Raw genomic sequence first — 20,006 nt, forward strand, 5'->3', positions numbered from 1 at the left:
GAAAGCCATAGTACTTAATCTTGGTGTTGCAATGGCTCACTGGTCACCTTGTAGGCATGGATTCTCTCTTTTTCCCTGGCAGCAACCTCAGCTGTATCTGTGGCCTGGATGTGGAAAGAGGGGGTCTGATGGAAATGAGGTCCAGAGCCTCTGGACAGAGTCTAAGCTTCCAGGGTTAGGAGACCGGAGGGATAGTGTGCACCCCTGCCCTGAGAACAAATGTCATCACGCTATGAAAGCTCAGGGGTTTATACGGAGTCAACCTTAATGTGTTGGTCCCAGATATGACATGATGTCCTTTAATAGATGAGGAAGCACTTATGTGTTGGTTTTAATAAGGGCCTGGAAGGGTGGAGGACTTGGTCAGATTGGGAGCTGTGTGGAGCAGAAAGAGCATGGCCACACAGAGGAGGGGACTGGGAGGCTTGAGCTTCCAGTGTCTGTGGGAAGGAAGGAGGTGGGGCACAGTGGCATTACTGGATGAGTGGGAAAAAAGCCAAGTGAGTCATTTTCGGGTCTTAGTTAAGACATCAATTCTCAGGGGAAGTTGTTCCTCTTCCATGCTGCCCTTCTACCCCTCACTTCCCCAATTATAGCATTTGTTACTGTTTTTGTATATGAATTAAGACTCTAAGTCCTGGCCTTTGTACCTTATCAGAACCAACACATAAGTGCTTCCTCATCCATTAAAGGACATTATTCTGAAAATTGGTGAAAAGAAGAAAAATCAAGCATATATCCTACCTTTCCTGTATCAGCTGTACATCAAGGAAACTAAAACATGAATGTGGTAATTTTTTTAATAGAAGAATTCTAGCTAACTATGCAGAAGGAATGATAAGCACTCACCATTTTGCCACCTTAATGAAATAATGAATTTAGTCAGTGATTATCAACAACTGCTAAAATCATTAGGCGAGAGGCTGATAGAGAACTTTACATGATCGACCAGGCTGACAATGCTTGAACCCACTGGTTAATTTTCATATCCTAAAAAGAGAGACAGACATTACATGCCTCCTGATATAATGCAATAAGAACACAGCATCACCTATGAAGTATTTCTCCCAAAACATCTAGCCTGAATCTTATAAAGCCTTTAGACCTAATTTTCAGTTTATAGGAAATACAGGGAATAGAGGAAGATTTTAAATAACAGCCCGGGATACAATCAGCCAAAACTAGAATGTAACAAATTCTATAGGGAAAATGACTTGATTTCATTAACAAATAAATGGTGAAGAAAAACAAAAGAAAAGAATCTATAAATTAAAAAAAATTTAACAGCCGTATCAACAATGCAATATGTGAATAGCATTTGGATCCTGATTTAAATAAAGAAACTGAAAAAATATTTATGGGACAATCAAGGGAATTTGAATACTGACTAGATTTTGATGACATTAAATAATTTTGTAAAATTTTATTTTTTGAGTATGATAATGGTAAAAAAAAAATGGTTCTTTTTTTTTTTTTTTAAAGTCCTTAATGATTCAGACACAAGATTTTGTAGATGGAACCATGATGTCTACCATTTGCTCTAAAATAGTCTAGTGAGGGCTTTGGGAAAGTGGTGGCATGTAGATAAAACAAAATTGGTCATACGGTGATAGATGTAAAACCTGGATGATGGCTATTTGGAGAATTGTTTTACTATTCTTTCTGCTTTTGGTGTATGCTTGAAAATTTTCATAATAAAAATGAAAACAAACCAAAACCAAAACCAAAACCCCCAAAACTTGAAAGTCTCTGAGCTCTCGTCTTTTCAAATCTATGAATAGCTTATTAGTAATATTGTTGCCGGTGGATCCAACCAATGTTCCAGGTTCCTGTCCCGTCCCAGAATGAATTCAGAGACAAGACTTAGAGGTTAAAAAAGTAAAGTGAGGATTTATTAAAGGATGGATAGTACACTCTTAAGGGGAGAGTGAGCAGGCTCAGGTGAGCAGCTGCCCTGAGTTTCTCTGGCAAGTTACTTATATAGGGTGTAAAAATGAATGGGTGGAATATTCATTGATGAGGGAAGGGCTTGGGATCGTATTTCCTGATTATCATCCCAACTCCACCTTCCCAAAGGGAGGATGGATTTTTGTCCTTATTTAGTCTGGATTAAAAGTGTCATGGTATAGGTGCAAGGCTAATTTTATTGAAATGAGGGCATAATGAGCAAAGGGTTACATTTGGACACTGGAAATTCCTGCCTTTTCTGACCTTTCTTTTTTGGTCTCCAGGCCAGAAGGTGTGGCCCCTTATCAGCCCAAAGATTCCTACTTTTCTTTCTCTGCCCAGGGGCCCCTGGTGCTTATATGATGTATGTTTTCCTGCATTAGGCTTGTGACCCTCCTTTCTGCCCAATTCCTGCCATTTGGTCTGTGTACCCCTTTCTCTGCTTATATCTAGTTATCTACCTGCTCTAACAATATCTTTACAATATTTCATCTGATTTCTTCCTTTTGGGGCTCCTAATTCAAAATTTCCCATAGTTCTTTAGAGTTAATTTATTGCTTCATTTCTGTTTTTGAATGAGTAAGATAGAATTCTTTCCCCTGGGATTTTTCTAATTGCACAACTATGCTCCCCAATGTGTGTATTAGAGTAGTCCTTCCAATAGGAGGAGCTGACCTCAAAGTATGGTTTCAGTTTGTGTGTTAGAGGAGATTCCCCCAGGACTTCCTATACTATTTCAGTCCCCACAGAGCTTTCCTGGCAGGTCTCTGCATGATAGCCAATTAAAGTAGCTTTACTTCTGGAATGATTTTCCACCACTTCGTTGCCAAAGTTGTGTGGGTCCACGTTTCCTCCAAAATGCAATTTACGCACCTCAGTTGGTTTTGCTTTTTAACCCCCTCCATCTTAATAAGGTTCCTAGACTCTTTAAAATATGTGTATGCCTGTCGTCTATCAAGGGAGAGTGCCGCATATTCTAATTTAATTGTTGCTGTTATTATTGTTGAAGTTAGCCTAACACCTGCTTCTTTTGTGTTGTATTCTGGTTAGGGTCATATCAGAGTTTGTGAGGCATGATGCTAAATGCAATTTGGGGGCCTCTTTAAGAAAAAATACCAAATTAGATGGAAAAAGTGAGTATCTCTTTAAGCAGATAAATAAATCACAACAAAGACAAATACCACAAAGCCAGAAAAAATTAACATTTTAAATCAGTTAACTTCCAAAAACAGCTCTGCAATACTTTTTTCCTACACATTTTGGCTGCATAGACTTTGATAAATCTTCATATAACAATAATTTTGTATTATTTTCTATAGCGGGGTTATTTTCTACAGAAAGGCTATAAAGTCTTTCCTCTAGGATAGTTAGAATTCCTCTAGAATGTTTTTATATTATTAATTTCTTAGAAAAATGTTGGCTTATTGTTGCTGGTGATGCCTTGTAAATATTTAAGAGTATTACCAAATTTGGGAAGACTTCTATCAGTCTTTTTTTTTATATAGGCTGTAAGATTTCAAGGCATGTAAATGTACTTGATGGCATTCATTAAACAGTTTGTCATCAGTGTCATTGTAATGGTGTATTATAATTTTAAGTTGTATTTGTTGTATCATTATCTTCAAATAATAAAAAATTTAGTTTCTTCCAATGTGTTCTTAGGATTCTTTCTTCTGTAGTAATTTAATTATAACTAATCCAAGAAGCTTCCTCATTTCTTTTTTGATATTTATCTCTTCTTATTAATTAATTGCTGCTATTGGTGTGGCCTAAAAACTTTTTTATTATAGTTTCTTGAAGTCAGAGTAATTCCCACTGATTTCTGTCATTCTCTTTATCACTTTAGCTTCATACTCCATTAATCTTATACAAAATTTTCTTAGATTTTATTTTATTTTATTTTTGGATTTTTCTGTTAATTTATTCATTTAATAGGCCAGTCCCGGTGATGTTTGGAGCCTTGTAACAAGTTCACAGACAGAAAAGCTCTTCATCTCTTCCTCAGACTCAGGTGACTACTGGTCACTAATGCTGACAAAGATGTATTTTCCGAGCCATCGTCTTTCCTAAGGTTCAAGAATGATTCTTAAGTTATTTGAAGGATCTCTCTCAAGCCTTTATTTTCTTATTCAAGTTAAAATATTCGTTCCTGTTTCTTGCAACCCTACTGCTCATCAGTTTCAATGGCTTTCCTCATTACTGCTGCCATTTCAGTTATCTGGTCAACATGTGCTTGTAACTCATTCCGATTTGCTTCCAAGTGCCTCCTCTCCAGTCCATGTTGAGGTGCATCAAGGAAGAATCCTTCGGAGTTGTTAGGATGCACCATGTCAATCTTAGAATGCTGCTCTTTTAACATCATTATTATACCTGGATCATCTTTTTTGCTAGCCATTAGCAATCTAAACATTTGCTCTCGATACTTGTCATTATAAGTTCCAAGGCAGCCATGTTCTTCCAGGGATGTACATAGTTCTTTGTTTTCTTGTTGCAGTTCTCTAATTTGTCTGTTTTCTTGCTGTATTCCCATAACTAATGTGGACCATGGCCGATGTCTTGCAACTTCATTAAGTTCCTGGATTTCTTCTTGATACTGCTTCATAGCTTCTACTCACTTGTTGACCACTCCCTTCTTTCACCTGGTCATCCCTTCAGATGGTCATGGAGCTCTCAATATTCCTAACCCTGGGATAGGCACTCTCCCTCAGAGCTTATTTATGCCCTGCCCACACCCCTGTAGAAAATAGCATATCAAACTCTATTCCAGCTCCCCAATTTGAGTATATCAATTTTTCCTGCTGGGACTCTGATACAGTTTGTACTATCAGTCTTGTGGAAACAGGAAAATTCTTCAGTCCACATTTAACTTCCTTTATAAAATCACTCTTTATAAATGTCTTTATTTTTAGGGGATCAGCATAGTCATAACCCCAAAGTGGGCCATCAAAGGCGAATTATCTTCTTTTTAGCTTCTTATTACCTGGTTTCTTTCTTTCTTTTTTTTTTTTTAATCTTGTGGAAATATACAAATAACATAAATCTTCTATCTTAACCATTTTTTTTTTACTCTTTTAAAAACAGAGTTATAGTTGACATGTAACATTAAATTAGTTACAGGTGTACAACATAATGATTTGACATTTATATTCTTGCAAAATGATCACCACAATAAGGCTAATTATCATTAGTCGCCATACATAGTTACAATTTTTACCATTGTGATGAGAACTTTTAAGATTTGCTTTCTCAACATCATTTCAATATGTAATCTGCTGGATGGTGGCAAGCCAAACACTGGGACTCCAAGCTTTGCAGCAGAGAAACGGTTTATTCACAAGGCAGACAAGCGGGGAGGACACCTGAGAACAAATCTCAAGTCTGCCTCCATAAAGGAGAGGGGCTCGGGCTACTGATGGGATAAAGAAGCAAGGTGGTCTAAGTTGTAGGAAAAGACAATTGGAGCCCAGAAAAAAGTGAAATAATCAATGTTCTGTTCAGGAGCATCTGAATTACATGATTCATTGGTCGCATGTTCAGAAATTAACAATGATAGTGTGACCTGAGAGTGGAGTTTCTGACCATCTGACATCAAAGATCATCCACTGGACACTTGCACGGGCCCAGTTGAATAGTCAAAAGCAGTGTCATCTGTCTATGAGATGGAGTACCCCTCCATCCCCAGGCCGGGGTGGAGGTGAAGTGCACCCTAATCATGTGTCTATTAAAGGGGTGCACATCCATACAAAGGTCTAGGTATGAATGTGCAGCCGTATCATGTATCTATTTTACAGATGCATGTAAATACACACGCCTGTGTATGGATATGTATATATATTATATAATATGTGTATTATATTATATATGTATATTTATACATATATAATATATACACATATAATATGTAATATATATATGTGTATACACATGTCAGTGTGTGGATATATATTATATATATTATATATACAAGTCTGTATGGAAATGTATATATGTATATTATATATGAGTATATATACATATATTATATAATATATACATGTATAATATAATATGTATACCTATAAAATATGATATATATATATATACACATACATATAAAATATGTATATTATATAGGTGTACATCCACCCCCAGTCCTGAGTAACTTAGTCCTCTGCTCATATGAGGGACAAATCACCTTTTTGTTTTTGTTTTTGTTTTTGTTTGAGTAAAGGTAGATTTATTTAGAGATACATAAAGAGGCAAGAAGAAGACCATGAAGTGTGGGTTTTGGGTGCTTAGATTAGAGTAAAAGTAGGTACACATTCCATAGACAGAGTGTGGGCCGTCTCCAAAGAAGGATAGAAAGGGGGCGGCAGCCACCAGGCACCCATTTTGTCAGTTTTTATGGGCTCAGTAGCTTTACATGTTAATAACTGGAAGGACCAGTCTATCTAGTCTGGGGAAAGGGCTGGGATTCCCAGAAAATTGGCCTTTTCCCACTCTGACCTTTTGTGGCTAGCCTTGGGACTGTCATGGCGCCTGTGGGCTTGTTAGTCACCATGCTAATATATTACAACAGGAATGTAATGAAGCTCAAGGTCTACTAGAAGTCAAATCTCCTACCATCTTGAGCCTCAAAGCCTACTGGGGGTTGAATCTTTCGCCATTCTGGTGTTAATTGCTGTGTTATTCCTTGAATGGCTGTGCCCTGTCCCTTTCCTGTCTCATTCCCCCCTCAGAGATTTTACTCCCATAATCTTCTGTGGTTGTAGAGGGGAGATGGTCTGCCTTCTTAAAACTACTTCCAGGCCAGGCTGAGTAGGGGTGTTGACCCTGCCTAGCAGGGAGTAAAAAATCTCTGAATGCATAATCTAGGGGCCCCAGGGGCAGGACAGCCTTTTGTTTTTGTGTCCAGAGGGCTGAGGGTATGGGCTGGAATCTTCGCATAGCAATCATTTGACGTGGGAGTGTTGTAACCCACTGTTTCCATTGACTTGTGATGAATATTTTTAAAGGTGAAGCACCTTTGTAACAACTTGACAGTCTGTAACAACAAAAAAGACTTAAAAGACATGGTTAAACATCTGTAATTGATAGATTTGTTTGTAATTACTAGAATTAGGACTGATTATATTTAACTTTACATATTAAATAATCCTAGGTAACATGATATTTGAGTTGTCTCAGGTTTTCTTTAAATCATCTTAAAGTTAGCTGGGGCTACAAAGAACTTTTAGAATTTGTTAGATATTCAAAATCCTGATTATGTATGAAACCTCTTTTTTTTTTTTAATGAAACTTTTACCATTAAACATACACCTTATTTTCCCACTGTATACTGAAATACTTATTTTAGGAGATTTAATTACATATATCATAATTTTAACCCTTAAAAACCTTAAATCTCTGGCAAAAACCAAGAAGCAAGAAACTGTGAATTGGTTGTCATATCACCGTTTCCTGATTAGAAGCTTATGTTTTAGTTTTTTTCCCTAATGAAGGAGGATTAATAAAATGGCCACACTTAGGCTAACAAATTGCTTATTCTTATGCTTGCCCTTAAAATGGTCAACTGACCTGACTGACCAGTTACTACTCACCGTTCCAGGTCCGTTGTTAAAACTAAAGCTATTGAACTTACTGATTCTACTTTATTCCAGTCATTGAAAGTAATAATCAAGCTTGGTCTCTGAGTCCTTCTCCAAGGAGAAGGTCACGGGACTGTAACTTTACAAAATAGTCTGAATTTCCAAGAAGACCACACCTTGAGTGCTTAGGGGATAAAGAGATCTAACTGATGGCCTCTATAGAATTGGTCGCCTGGAGGCATCATGTCGCCATTATAAGTCTTCTGATGAGAAAATATTTCTACTTTATTGTTTGACGTATGGCTATATAACCACCCTGCCCCATCCTCAAGGTGGGTTCACAGTTTTGAAGGCACTAGCCTGCTGTGAGTCCTCTTTGCCCGGCAAAGCAATAAAATTGACTCTTTTCTTCTAAACTCCAAGAACTTGTCTCTGGGTTATTTGGCTCATCAGGGAAGGGGGCAGATCTTTCAGCAACAAAAACAAATTCATGGCGCCCACACGAGATGTTAAACACCCTCTTTTCTAAGAGGGGCTTCAGGTTCCACCCTGCTGCCAGGCCAACAAGGCTCGAACGACTGCCACTCCAGGCCTACGGAGGGACAACAGAGAACAGCCCAGCAGCTGCCAGGGCCTCTTTTGCTCTGGGGATCCTTTCATCCCTTGCCCTTCCACCTGTCAGCGGACCACAATCGCCCGAACTAACTCCTTGGAGGAAGAAAAGATGCTTCTGTTTCTTCTGAAGCGTCGCATCCGATCGGCAAGCCTAGGGTAAGTTCCTGGTGACAACCGAGGCCCCTTGATCTCACCTGAGAGATCTCTAATTAGACAGGTGGGGAACTCTCCTTTGTATTTGAAACAGGTACCCATGTAACAGAGATCTCGGGCTGAGAGGACTTAGAAGTGAAAGTATTTGTAGTTTGAAATTTGAATTTGTTTTAGCCTGTCGTTTGTAAGTTTGTGCTTCCATTTACCAACAAAGGCCTAGTATTACAATCTGAAATTTGTATTTGTATTTATACTTTGTATTTGAAATAAGTTGCTATGGGGTTGTGCTGTCTGTTCCATCTAATAGCTCACTGGGTAAGATTTTGAATGACTGGTCTAATTATAGTTATTCACCTATGACTAAGAAAAAGATGGCATTTTAATGTAATACTGCTTGAGTAATGCACACTTTAGGCTCTGGGGAATGCTGGCCTGAAAATGGGTTGGTAAATTACTAAACCATTCTCCAGCTAGAAAGAGAAAAGGTAAATAGGAAGAAATACCATACATACAAGCCTTTATGAAAGCCCATAATGAGGAAGGTAATGACTGACAGGGCCCAGGGCTCTTAGCCATTTTAAAGACCGCTGTAACAATTGCCACCCAAGATCCTTTGGTACAACTGACAGTGGGGTCTCAACTAATGGACTTTCTAAATTCTAACTTCTAACTTCTAAACTTCTGTCTCAGTATCAATGACTCAACTGCTGTTATGAACTCTGGAATGCAAATTTTGAGAAAGGGAATAATTTGGAAACAAATAGAAATCTTAAATATCTTGCATAGAAGTTAGTAAAAATGTTTAGCTGTCTAGACAGGCAACTTTGATTTGTTCAATCTGCAGAAAACCAGTTTGAATCCAACCTCTTGTAACTGATGAGTCTTATATTGTTGTATTTGATTCATGGCTAAAAGTTTAAAATAGAAACTATGAGGTCTCTATGTGTGTTTGTATGTACCTATTTGTGTGTTGTATATATGTAGCATGGCCAAAATTAATTTGTAAAAGAGCTCTATTTAATTGGCTTAAAGAAAATTAAAAGCTTATATAAATACTCAGAAATATGAAAGAAACTGGCCAGAATGAAAATCAGGTTCATGTGATCTAAAAATTTATTCAGTACTGAATCAATATCTGTTATTTGAAGCTAGCTTACACTTATTGGTTTAATTTATATAGACATGTTTCAAGATTCATTAATGTTAAGTATAAATCTATTATTGTACTTAGGTTTAATAGAAGTCCAATAAGACCCTGTTATATCTGTTGCAAATCTGCCAGCAAGAAAAACAACTTGGTATAATATTCTTCTAAGTAAGTTAAATGCAAATGAGAAAGAGCTTTTGGGTAAACTTTTTAGGAATGATTATTTCAGAAATGTCTACTCAAATGATCTCCCCAGATATTTGGTAATTTAAAATTTTAGAATTTTGCTAAATTAAGTTAAATGATGGGAGTTTACTATATAGCTAGGTCATTTTCAGATAAAATAAGGTATCAAAACATTAATTGCTGAGTATTGACTTCCTCTTACAGAGAAACTAAAGATATTTAGAAATAAATATTAATACATGTTTGGTGCCACCTTGAAATATTCTCTACTACTAAGGAAAACATCCCACTATGCTAGGAAAGAAAGATGAATGTTTTCAGTGAAAGAAGGTATAAGGAATGGAATTATATTTTGTTAATGAAAGAATAGTGACTTTGTCCTAAAGCTAGTTGCTTCTGAATGAAAAACAAAATAAGAGACAAAATTATATGGATACAGAAAGTTATGGAAGGTTTGTGAAAGAGTTTTGTACATGGTCGGGATTGGCTAAGTTTAAAATAAATTTAGTTCATTAAATGAATCTTAGAAGTAAGCTGGTACAAGATTAGACTTAGTTCTCTCTCTGTTATGAGGACAAAGTTTTCTTAAAATGTTAATCTGCCTTTAGTAACAGATTGTAATGTTTCTTTTACCCCTTAAGTGATCTGTTCTGTATTTACCCTTGAAATATTTTTATTGTTAATGAATAAGTATTCTTTCACAGTAACCTATACTTTTATCTGACCAATTGTTTTCAAACTTCTTAGCAAGCTTCCCAAATATCAAATTTTAATCAGAATTCTTTTGACTTCCAGCTAAATCTGGGATGCTTCAGAGGACCCCTGAAACACCTCAAAGAGATATTTTAAACTAGTAAGTTTCATTTGGTATGTTAAATGACATGGGAAGTATTGTCAAATGAATAATAAATCTTCCTAGGTTATATTGTATGAAAAAAATATTGATATAGATATTCTAGAAATTACATGGAATCCCTAAAAATCTGGTATGTCTGAAATGTTACCAGTCATAATTATGGTTATTGTAACCATGTTTCTTTATCGATTACAGTGTAACTAAGTGTTTAACCATGCTTTTAAGTCTTTTGTCATTTATAGACAGTTATTGTTTTATTTTGATGCTTTTGCAAAATGCTTTCTCTTCAAGGAGATTTACTGGTTTCTGATAAACTTCAAACTATAGCACTGAACTAAACTGGGTAAGAAATTTTAAAAGTCTGATGAAAACTGATTTCATAAAACTGTTAACAACAAAAAGAAAGGATTAGTTAGAAAAAATGTGACAATGAATATATATAATGTGACAATTTTGTAAAACAGGAAAAATACAAATAGTATAGTTAGCAGTATTAGTAAGGTCATAAGTAAGAATTTAAGCCAAAAACTTCCATTAGGTGCAGCTCAGTGTATCCACCAGGTCATCTGACTTAGTCTGTTCTGTACCAATCCTTATCTTTAAGGAAAATGTTTTACAGGCATTGTTCATAAGCAATGATATGAGCAATTATCAAAGTAATTGGTATACAGGCCTGGTCCGGTGTCTTGGGCCAGCTGTCTACCTCAGATTTCATCTTCTTCTCATCCTGGTCTGGTAGCTTCTTCTCCATTTGAGCACTGTTTTAAGGTGAGCAGTCCTCTATAGGCCAGTCCAGTGCAGGGGCTCTTTCTGACTGGAAATTAATCCAAAAGTCAATTTCTTTTAGCTTTCACTGTGCATGGCCTAGTTAGGAATACCTGATAAAGGGTCCTTCCATTCAGGCTGAAGGTAGTTCTTTAACTCACATTTGTTCCAGTATGTATAATCCCCTGGTTGCAGGTGATGGGGCATCAGATCTTCATCCAAGGATAGATTACAGAGCTTCAGAAATAACCTGGAGTGTCCTTTTAATAATTCAGCTAAACTTTGCAGCAATGTAACATAACAGCAAGGAATGATCTGGGAAGTGAGTCTTAGTAAATATAGACCTCAATGAGCAAAACTAGAATTTAATATCCACTAAAATATAATCTTTTTCTCTCTAAAGTTACCCTCATTTTATAAAATACAGCCAAATCAAGATCAATTTGTCTGCAAATTAAGTCTGATTATTTGATCATATAGGCTCTTTTAAATTGGCTGTGTTGGAACTTTTAATAGGGAGTCTTAGGCTAGAATTTTAATAAGGTTTTTTACAGCCAAGAAAGCCATGTGAAGGGCTTGTCATAGATTTTGCCTTACAGACTTAGGTGAATTCTTTTCTCTTCAAGGTCCTCAAAATACCTTGAGATTCCTATACCTGTTAGAAGGTAATTTTCCTAATTTATCTGATAAAGTCACTGGGAACCTAAAAGTTTCCAGTCTCTGGAGGGATCAGATAGAGAGAAAAGATAACTGTTTTAATTCTACTTACAAAGGTATAGTTTACCAAACTGCTGTAAGTCATAATTAGCTTGAGAAGAAGGACTTCTTTATTTCTGGAGAACACAAATTAAAAGCCAGTAATATTTCAGACAAAACAAAAAATTATAATCATATTCAACAGTTTACTCAGTCCCATCTAACTAATCTTTTCTTTTTTTTTATTGATTTATAATCATTTTTTTCAGTTGCATCATCTTCTTCATTGTATTTTAATTATTTCAATTTCCCTTCCCCCAAATTATATAAGAACATAGTTTAAAAAAGTCAAATAGTACTAACAGCTCCTAACAGAAGCCACCTGTCCCTTAACCCATTCCTACATTTTTCCTGAGTCCCTTTTCCCAAAGGCGATTACTTTAAACAATTTACAGACACTTAATTCATATTCATCAGTAATATGTTTATACCACTATTTTTTAACATTTTTATTGATTTATAATCATTTTACAATGTTGTGTCAAATTCCAGTGTAGAGCACAATTTTTCAGTTATACATGAACATACATATATTCATTGCCACATTTTTTTTTCCTGCTGTGAGCTACTACAAGATCTTGTATATATTTCCCTGTGCTATACGGTATGATCTTGTTTATCTATTCACCTCTTCTCTTCTAAGCTCCAAGACCTTGTCTCTTGGTTATTTGGCTCCTCAGGGAAGGGGGTCCATCTTTCAGCAACAGTAAGGCAAAGGTAGATAAACTTAGACCTGCCCAGCAATTAATGTTTTAATATTTTCTAAATGACACAGATTGTCAGTGAACTTTTTAACTTAATTTTAAGCTTTAAGTACTGAAATTTGGAGAGACAGTTTTAGGTAGATACTTTCAAAAGAAAACTCCTATAGAGTTTACCCCAAATCTCATATTTTGTTTACTTTTTGAAAGTTTTTTTTACATTGAGTTACTTTTTTTGTTGACAAATTTGTAACTGATATAATAAAAGTTTTGCTTGACCTCTAGAAAGCCTAGGCACAACAGAAGTATTATACTTAACACTGATGTCTCTAAAGACATGTTTATATTAATTAAACCAACAAGCTTAAGCTAGCTTCAATACCAATACCAGCACTGAATCCTTTTTAGGTAAAGTGAACCTGAAATTTACTTTGGCCAGTTTTCTCTATGTTTTAGTATTTATATAAGTACTTAATTTCCTTTCAGCCAATTAAAGAGCTCTTTTGCCATTTAATTGTGCCAATACCATACATCTATGACATACAAACCAGACACTTTATAGTTTTCATTTTTAAATTTTAGTCATGAATCAGATAGAACAAAGTAAAACCCACTGGCTACAAAAGAGGTTGGATTTAAACTGGGGTTTTTGGCAGATAGAACAAATCAAAGTTGCCCATCTAGGTGGCTAAGCCTTTTTACTAATATTTATGAAAAAGAGATAAAAATTTTACTTGTCCTTAGCAAATTAACTTCTAAATTATTTATTCCCCCACCTTTTTTTTTTTTTTTTAATTTGTATTTTAAAAAGATGGTGAGATCAGAGTTCCTGGAGAAGACAAGGTAGAATATTTGTATCTCAAAGGCATGTTTCTCCTAGAAAGAGTTTGTTTTTTAAAGGCCAGAAAAAAGTTTTTTTTAAAATACTTGTCTCTTAAGATAAATACACAGGGGAGGTTTTGGGAGTGGTAGAAGGGTTGGTGGGCTTTGTATCATTTTTGGAGGCACACCTCTGATCCTATAAAGACTAGATTTGTAAAACAAAGACAGTTTTGTTTTTTCTCATCTAGCTTAGGGGGGACTTTTCCAAAAAATGTTTATTAGGCTCCGAATATCAGCTATGGTCAGTTTAGTCCAACCGATGGCCTCTCATTTGGCCACCTATTTACAAACATTTTTGAGGAGCCTTCCTGAGTTTGAGAAGTTTTTTAATTAAGGCTCTTGGTTTGTCCTCTGATCTGAAGAGGCTTACCTGTAGCCTCACGTGGTCCCATTTTTGATGCTAACCTGATAATAGTAGCTCTGTCAGGGACCTCAGTTTCCCAGACAGCAGGGTTTACTTGAGAATCAATATGGAGTGGAAGGGAGACCTCTTCTGGCTTGGGACTAAGGCAGGCTCCCAAAGCCAAGAGTAGACATTTTGGGGGGTGCATGTCTTTCCTATAAGGGTCTTCAAATCGGATTATTTCTTGGGATTTACTGAGCAAGTAGGTCCCTTCCTAACGAGGGGATGGGGCACTCAGCCAACAGCCAAAACTCATGTGTAAAAGTAAATTTTTAGTAAGCGCCTTGTTGGGGGCCTTCTACTGATCTCCGTTATTACACAGGATTGGAAGGACAAAGGTCCAGGGAAATCAGTTAGCACAGAGTAGGTGGCTCCCTTATCTAATAAGAAGACAACTTTTCTACCTGTCACATCAAGGGTTATCCAAGGCTCCGCCGGAGAAATGAACTGGTGTCCTGTAGGAGACAGGGAGAGTCCCGGGCCCCATCAGCCTTTAGTCATCTCAGCCGTTCTTGGTTTGGGAGCCTCAAGCCCCTTCAGGACTGAGGGCAGTCCTGCTTCCAGTGGCCTTTTTATTTGCATATGAGGCAGGGTCCTGGTGGACTTTCCCCATAAATGGGGCATTTGTTTTCCCAGTGGCCCTCCTGGCTGTACTTTAAACAGGTCCCTTTTTGGTGAGACAGTGGCTCTGATGCAGGCATCCTGGATCTTGTCCTCACCATGGGTCTTGGTGGAGGGTAATTCTGAGGTGGTGCAGAGATGAAGGCCGCCGCTAAGAATTGCGCCTTTCACTGTTGTCCCTGAATCCTTTTTACCCCTTTAGCCCTGTCTCTATTGTTCAATACTTTAAATGCCAGGTACATGAGCTGATTCATGGGGATCTGAGGTCCCCAGCTACTCAGAAGGGGCCTTCAGGGTAGACAATTGGGAAGATCTCTCCAGTGGGGTCCTTCCCAACAGGAAGCAATGAAAGAATGAAAAAAATCTAGTAAGATCTCTGGCCTTGGGGCTTCCAGATCCCATAAGGCCCTTCCAGTTATATGTTTATAAGAGAGGAGGAATAGCCTTGGGGGTCCTCACCCAATGGCTGGGTCCTACCCAACAGCCTATGGGATACTTCTCCAAGTGGCTAGACCCCACTGCTTGAGGCTGTCCCTAAGAGTGTTGGGATCCCTCTCCACTCTCCTGGAGGAAGCTTTTAAGCTAACTCTTGGGGCTCCTATACAAGCATATGCTAACCATTAAGTTTCTGACCTTTTAAAAGGCAAGGGACATTTCTTGCTCTCAGATGCTCAGCTTCTTAAATATCAGGTATTATTGTTGGAAAACCCAGATGGCACTGTCTCTGTTTGTGGGACACTCAATCCTGCTACACTATTACCATCACCAGACGAGTCTCTTCCCTTTCACCTATGTCATGAGACCCTATCCATTTCTCTAGGAGCTAGAACAGACCTCACCGACCAACTCCTGGAAAACCCTGATGAGATCTGGTTTACCGATGAGAGCCACATATTCTTGTGAACCTCTTAGCGATCTGCGACTGCTTTCCAAGCAACACTGCGGTGAGACTCTTCCATCACCCTAGGGGACTATGGATCCCTGTTAGACAAAACTTTCTTAAATGTCTCCTGGTTCAAATCTTTTCTCTTAGGGCCCCCACCAAACTGTTTTAATACTAATTGAAAATGTCTCGGACATTAGGGTCCCACTTTTTACTCCTCCTTTAGTTCACTGGACTATCATTCCAACATCTTCTTTCTAAAACCTAAACTAACAGAGAGCACAGAAATCAATTTTTTTAAGGCCCTTGTTTGCCCCTTTCGTCCTTTGGCTAGGATTAGCTCTATATATTTGACCTCTATCTTTGCAACCTTCTTATGAAAGGTGTTTCTTCTCATCTAGAGATGAACTTCAAATGATTATATAACAAGGGAATCAACCAATCATCCAAGACCATTTATAGTCAAGCCCCTCGATGAACACCAACCCTTCACTCACATCCTGCCCAAGGACAGCCAGCTAGTCTGGGACCCCAATGAGCTCCATCATGGCCCCAGATCAGCAGGAAGTAGCTAGAGCGGTCCTTGCTCTCTACATTGCCATGATTTGCGGTCTTAAGACTAGAGGGGGGAATCCTAGGCAGCTTAGATAGAAATGAGCAGTGGGCGAAGGGAGAGGAAGAGGAACGGAAAAATCCAGAACACAAGAAACCTGAGCTCTCAATCAACAAGAGCTCAGGGAGACTGAGTTGTCAAGCACTCACTCACTCACTCACTCAATCAGAAGGCCTAGGGGTGGAGGCACGCCCCTTGTCAGTTGTCTACTAGACGGGGTGCCCCTCCACGCCCAGGCCTGGGGGTGGAGTCCCACCCCATGTCTCTGTATCTATGAGACACTCATTTCAGTGGGGGAGGACTTGCTCCATAGTTCCTGAAAAACACTTAAGCATCCATTACTGTAGGAACTTATATATCAGAGGTGTTGCCTATATGGGCTGGTTAAAGGAATCTTGTGATATGTTGTCTAAGGGTGGTGAAACCTGGAGATTATGCAGTTTGTAGGAACAATGACGGCAAGCTTGATCAGTGAAGGCAGATTACCTGATATTATTTATTAAGCAAGTTACAGTGTAAGGAATCTAACTGATGACTGCCCTCAGTTTATTAGTCACTTTGCTCTACATTATATTCCTATGACATTTATTTCATAACTGGAAGTTTGTAAGTTTAACCACCTTCATCCATTTCACCCACCTCCCACCTGTGCCTCTGGTAATCACCAGTCTCATCTCTGTACCTATGGGCTTGGTTTTGTTTTGTTTTGTTTTCATAGATTACACGTTTAAGTGAGATCATACTTGTTTGTTTTTTTTTCTGACTTACTTCACTTAGCATAATGCCCTCAAGGTCCATCCATGTTGTCACCAACATGAAGATTTAATTATTTTTATGGCTTAATAATATGCCGTGTGTGTGTGTGTGTGTGTGTGTGTGTGTGTGTGTGTGTGTCCCCGTCCATCCGTCTGAGTATTCAGTTGTCCCTTGATATTTGCAGGGAATTGGTTCCAGGACTCACTGTGGATACCAAAATCTTTAGATGCTCAAGTCCCTTATAAATTGGTATAGTATTTGCATTTAACCTACACACATCCTCCCCTATATTTTAAATCATCTCTAGATCACTTATAATACCTAATACAATGTAAGTGTTATGCAAATAGTTTACTTATATGCCATATAAGTAATTGATAGTGCAAGACAAATTCAACCTTCGGTTTTTGGAACTTTCTAGAAAAAACTTTGTTGAATGTTTTCAACCCATACCTTGTTGTTTCTGCTTTGAATAACTCTTCTGGAAATCTGGTAAAACTGAATGTCTATACCCATTAAACAATAATTCCTTATTTGCCCTTCCCTCCAGCCCCTGACAACCACCATTATACTTTCTGTCTTTATGTACTCAAAGTACCTCATATAAGTGGAATCAAACGGTATTTGTATTTTTGTGACTGGCTTATTTCACTTAGCATAATTTCTCCAGGGTTCATCCATGCTGTAACATACTGCAGAACTTCCTTCTTAACATGCATTCCATTGTATTCATTGAATTCCATCCCATTGCCTGTACATTACATATTTTGCTTATCCATTCATTAGTAATGGACACTTGGGTTGCTTCCTTGTTTTAACTATTGTAAATAATGCAGCTATTAATATGAATGTACTATCTGGATTTTTTAAGTGGCTAATTTCACTTCTTGACTTTAAAAAAATTGGGATAGCCACCCTAGGACTAGCTATGGTAACAATCTTTTCAATAAATAATGCTGGAGCTATTACTTTTCTATCCATATAGAAAAAAAGGAACTTGGTTGTGTACCTTACACTGTGTTTCAAAATTAACTTGAGATGAATCACAAAACTAAATGTGAAAATAATACAGTAAACTGCTAAAAGAAGTCAGGGGATGATATCGTCATGACTTTTAAGTAAGCAATGATTTCTTAAATACAATATAAAAAGAAGTAACCATCTAAAGACACCAATAGGAGAGTAATAAAGCAAGCCATAGCCTAGGGCAAGATATTCACAATTTATATATCTGACATAGGATTTGTATCTAGATTATGTAAAGAAATCCTAAAAATCAGTTTTAAAAATGGACAAAACACTTGGATAGGCATTTCACAAAGGAGGATGTCCAAATAGAAAGTAAACATATGAAAGGTGCTCAACATCGTAAATCATCAAGGAAATGCCAATTAAAGGCGCAATAAGATACCACCACACCACCATTAGAATGGCCCAAATTAAAAAGAGTGATAATGTGTTGTCTAGGATGTTGAACAGATACATTGCTGGTGCAAGTGAAAAATGATTCGACCACTTTAGAAAGCTATCTGACAGTGCATATTAAAGCTAAACACAGGCCTGCCCTGTGACTCAGTAATTTGACTCTTAGCTATTCACTTCACAGAAATGAGTGCATGCATCTACCCGAAGACGTGTATAAGTGTGTTTCAGAGCAGCTTATTCACAACAGCCAAATGTTTGTCAACAGAAGAATGGGTAAATCAACTGCGGGATGTTCATATACCACATACCTATTTACTTCATGACTCCAGTTACATGACCTTCTAGAACAGGCAAAGCTAATCTATGCTGGTTACTTTTAAGGAGGGTATTGACTGGAAGAGGGAACTTTCTGGAGTGATGAAAATGTTTTATATCTCAATCTGTATGGTTGTTACACGGTAGTATTCATTTGTGAAACTTCATTGAGCCACACACTTAAAATTCATGCACTTCATGGTTTGTATGTTATAATTCAACTTTTTAAAAAGTTTTTTTAAAGAGCTTACCCCCTCAAATGCCCCTTCTTTTCCCTTTACGTGTCACAAATATTTTACTTTAGACAGTAAAGAACCTGTGCTCTTTTATCAACTTCCATGTGTTGTCCTCTACAGAAGGTCTACTTATAATTTCTGTATATACCAAGCTGTTCACTAGGTCAAATGTAGCAAATTGACTCAAGAAAATTTGGTTGTTCACAATTATTAGATAGTTGGGGGAATATTGGATGCCTCTCAATGTCAGACATGGGGCATGCTCTAGGTCTGCCCCCAAGAACCTCATGCTCAGGTGAACTATTACAATGAAGGCGGTCTCAGACAAGCTTCTGTCACACATTCGAACATCTATTAGCAAGAAGACAAAAAACTAGTGCTACAATGCAAAGCTCAGGGAGACACTGTGTATCTGGCTTTTAGGCACTCTGACATTCATCTTGCACACACACACACAAATAGAAAAGTCTAGCACAAGCCAAGCAGCCCCAGAGTGGTGCTCTTGGTCTGGAGCTTTGATTTATTTGAGTATTCTGCCACTTAGTGACCAATCTGTTGCCTAACTCTGACCAAAAGGCTAGAATATCTGCTCTTTTTTTTTTTAAATCTCATTATATGTTAAGTCCATTTTAGGAGGGGGCCATTAGGGCTGGTATGACGCTGCAGGCTGTCAGGGACTTGGCTCCCTTCTATTGCTGCTTTGTCATAACTATGGTGTTGCCTTCATTTTCCTGGTCCAGTTTTGCTCATGACCACATCCACACCCAGCTAGTGGGAAGAGAACAAAGTCATTCTCTTTAGGAATGACCCGGAATTTATGCACATCACTTCCACATCTCATTAGCCAGACGCAGTATTATTTAGCTGTAAGGGAGGCTGGAACAAAAACGTAGTTTTACTCTCTGGTTGGCCACACATCTGGTTAAAGTCAGAGATGATTTTTATTATTATAGAGGAAGGGGATAGCCAATTTTAGGGGATAAGTAAAGCAGTTTCTGCCATAGTGGCAAAACTGGTCAGGCTGCAATCCTTAGCAAAATTTACTCAGATGATTATTCCTTCCTTGAAACATTCTCCCCTTTTAGCTTCTATGGCACCGTATTTGCCTAGTACCTCTTCAGGCTGTGCTTATTCTAGTTCCTATATGTGCTTCTCTTCCTTTATCTAGCATCCAAAAAG

At 37.7% G+C, this 20,006-nt stretch overlaps 1 pseudogene; it reads right to left on the reverse strand.

Annotated features, from left to right (window-relative positions):
* Nucleotides 1–3,937: 3,937 nt before the first annotated feature.
* On the reverse strand, nt 3,938–8,267 carry LOC105082009 (FGFR1 oncogene partner 2 pseudogene; annotated as a pseudogene).
* Between the last annotated feature and the right edge of the window lie 11,739 nt (nt 8,268–20,006).

The sequence above is a fragment of the Camelus bactrianus genome, chromosome 5 (genome assembly GCF_048773025.1).
Source record: "Camelus bactrianus isolate YW-2024 breed Bactrian camel chromosome 5, ASM4877302v1, whole genome shotgun sequence".
NCBI lineage: Eukaryota > Metazoa > Chordata > Mammalia > Artiodactyla > Camelidae > Camelus > Camelus bactrianus.